Source organism: Hyaena hyaena, unplaced genomic scaffold (assembly GCF_003009895.1).
Source record: "Hyaena hyaena isolate Hyena2069 unplaced genomic scaffold, ASM300989v1 scaffold_1406, whole genome shotgun sequence".
In the NCBI taxonomy this organism is placed as follows: domain Eukaryota; kingdom Metazoa; phylum Chordata; class Mammalia; order Carnivora; family Hyaenidae; genus Hyaena; species Hyaena hyaena.
Window position 1 is genome coordinate 275008 of NW_024082040.1, and position 3721 is coordinate 278728.

Consider the following 3721-nt stretch of genomic DNA (forward strand, 5'->3'; position numbering starts at 1 on the left):
TTTCTTACTGCATTTTCTTGTCCTTCCAATTCAATATGGAATATAACCAATGAAAGCAGACATTCTTCCTTTTTTCCTGATCATTATTTAGTCTTAATTATTACACATGATATTAGAATCAAAGTTTTTTTACACAACATCGGTAGTGATGAAACCTCATTTCTGGTATTTGTCATGTGTGTCTTTCTTTTTCTCGCTAGAGATTTGTCAATGCTACTGATCTCCAGAAAGAAACAACTTTTCTCTTCCACTATTTTAGATCCAGCTGTGTACCAGGCTCCGCCCCCCACTGCTGGGTGACTGAGACTAAGCACCAGCTCTTAGTTGGACAGTGCTCCCTGGGTGCAGGACATGAAAAAGCACAGCAACATAAAAACAAGATCAATACGAAATAATCAGCAGGATGACAGTAAAATGTTTATTGGAGGCTTAAGCTGGGATAGAAGCAGGAAAGATCAGTCTTTCCTCAATTTGAGGATGTTGTAGGTTGTACAGTTAAAACTGCCCCATTGACTGGAAGATCAAGAGGATCTGGATTTGTGCTTTTCAAAGATGCTGCTAGTGTTAATGAAGTTTTGGAACTGAAGGAACACAAACTGGATGACAGATTGATAGAAACCCAAAAGACCAAATCTCTAAAAAGGAAAGAACCCCCAAAAAGGTTGTTGTGGGTGGACTGAGCCCAGATACTTTTGAAGAACAAATTAAAGAATATTTGAAGCTTTTAAAGAGACTGAAGATATTGAACCTTCATGGATACAAAAACAAATGAAACAAGAGGATTTTGTTTTATCACATGTATAGACAGAGTCAGTAAAGACATTACTAGAAAGCAGATACCATCAAATTGGTTCTGGGAAGTGTGAAATCAAAGTTGCACAACACAAAGAGGTATATAGACAGCAGCAGCAGCAACAACAACAACAAAAATGAGGAAGAGGTGCTGTAGCTGGTAGTGGAGATGGTACTGGGCCTTCCGGAGAAGGTGGTACTGGGCGTCGTGGAGGTGGTGGGACTGGGTGTCATGGATGAGGTCAGTTCCAAAACTGGAACCAAGGATCTAGTAACTATTATGATCCAGGATATGGAAATTATAATAGTGCCTAAGGTGGTGGTCAAAACTATGGCGGCTATGGCAGTCGTGCTTATACTGGGTAGAACTCTGGCAACTATGGATATAGATGGACAGGGATATACAGACCACCGTGGCCAACAGAGCACATATGACAAGGCATCTGAAAGGGGTGGCAACCCCAAGACAATTACCATCCATACTAAAGGAGGATGTGGAAGAAAATAGTAGGGGGTTGCTAAAGTTAACACATCTTATAGGACAACATGGAATATGGGTCTTATGTTGATCTGAGAGAATTATTTTGTACAAGACACAACTGTGTCCAAACATATATAGCTACCGATTAGTTTTGTTTGTTTATACTTTGTCTTTTGCTATCTGTTATAACTAGATGTGATTTGTATTTATATAAATGTTATTTGTATTATTTCATGTTAAACCTCAAATAAAGGCTTCTTTATGTGAAATGAATAAATAAAAAGAACCAATGTCTGGTTACTGTAATTTTCCCTATTACTTTTCTGTTTTCTGTTTAATAATTTCCATGCTCATTTTTATGATTGTCTTTCTCCTCCTTTCTTTGGGTTTCATTTGTTCTTCATTTTCTAGGTTGTTTTGTTGTTGTTTTTTAAATGAAAGTGGTGGTTCTTGATTTGAGACCTTTCTTCTTTTCTTAGATAGGTGCTTAGTGTTATAAATTATTTCCTAAATATTGTTTTAGTGGAATCCCATAAATTCAGATAGTGTTTTCAGTTTTATACAATTAAAAGTCCAATTTGATTTTATTTCTTCCTCAATATCTAGATTATTTTAAATTGTTTTACTTAATATTCAAAAATTTGGGAATATTCAAGATTAATTTCAAATTGAATTCTATTATATTCAAAGAATATACTTTGTACACCATCACTCTTTTAAAATTTTATTAAACATGTTTTATTGTTCAGACTATGGAAAGAAAGTCCTTTTAAATGTTTGATGTGGTCTTTAAAAGAATCTAACTTCTCTTGTTGGTGGAATGTGTATAAATTTCAATTCATTAAAATGCCATTAAGTCTGCTATATCCTTAGTGATTTTTAGTCTATTTGGTCTATCAAATACTGAGAGTGGTATAAAAATATTTAACTATAACTGTGGATTTGTCTTTTTCTCTTTGAAGATCTATCATTGTTCTCTGTAATTTGAAGCACTTTTATTAAGTGTACAGTAATATTAGGGTTAGTATTTTTATGACCTACATTTTGTTTTATATCTTGTTTTTAAGATATGTTAGGCAGGTCTAGGGCAGTATTTAATCTATATCTAAGTATCCTTCACTCCTAAGCAAGAACTTTTTGTGTACTACACCCACAACTCCATAATTTATGGTAAATATAGGCCCAGTTTTTGGCCTTGTGTGAATACTGAGTACTGTTTCTTTTAATCCTTCCTTGTGGCTCTTTTCCCATTCTCAATGAGTGTCTTCACTATGTCATGTGTGAGCTCAATAGAATTGTACCCAGTACTGAAGGGGACCTTCTGCAAATATTTGGAGTTTTCTATGAATCCCTCTCCTTTCCATTTCTTGCCCTGCAAAGTTTATCTTTAATGACTTCCCTAAAATCTTAGCTGAATCACTTCAGTCCAGAGAGTCAGACACCCTTTGCCTAGGCAACTGTTCCCTGCACCACAGACTGGAAAGTCCCTCAAGGTGGTAAGCTAGAGAGGTTTCCCTCTAACTTTGTTTATTTCCTGTGTTTAAGGATCACACTTCAGGGTGCTTGGGTGGCTCAATCAGTTAAGTGTGTGACTTTGGCTCAGGCCATGATCTCATGGTTCATGAGTTGTAGCCCTACATTGGGCTCTGCTGACAGCTCAGAGCCTGGAGACTGCTTCCAATTCTGTGTCTCCCCCTCTCTCTCTCTGCTCCTTACCTGCTCATACTCTGTCTCTCTCTCAAAAATAAAATAAAACATTAAAGAAGTTTTTTTTATTTTTAAAAGGACCACACTTCTATATTACCTAATATTCAATGGCTTGAAAACCATTACATTATACATTTTGATTTATTTTTTAATTATTTCACTAAGAAGGATAAATTGTCCCCTATTTACCTATCTTGGCTGGAAGTAGAATTCCTCAAAATGCTTCTTATTAATAGCACTGGAAGATTATTTTGCAGCTCACAATATGCCCTGCCTATTTTGTTTTTAGGCACAAAAAAAAGATACCTTTTTATACTGCTTCCTTTAAATACTAATGTTCCTTCAGGAATTCAATTCCTTATGAAAATAAGACATTTAGTACATAATGACGAACTTGTAACCTATAATGTACATAGGCGAGCTTCTATACTATTTTTAATCAACATCAGAAGCAGAAATTCTTAGATGTATGTAAGAATACTTCAGAAACTGGATTAAACTTGAACAGTGATAAGCATGACTCTAAAAAGATACAAGAAAATACAATCATGAAATATAATTCTCTTAGATTAGCAAATAACTCCCCTTTTTTATAAATGTATCCATTGAGATATACATATGTCCAAGGTTATGTCGTATTGTCAAATGTACCCTAGAAAATATGCACGTGAGTCTCTCCAGTAACTAGCGCAGTCATGCTACAGTCAAAAATGGGCACAGCACTGGCATGAGCAAAACACT

At 35.4% G+C, this 3721-nt stretch overlaps 1 pseudogene; it reads left to right on the top strand.

Moving 5' to 3' along the window:
* The first annotated feature begins 399 nt into the window (after positions 1 to 399).
* Positions 400 to 1278, top strand: LOC120225441 (annotated as a pseudogene).
* Positions 1279 to 3721: the final 2443 nt, after the last annotated feature.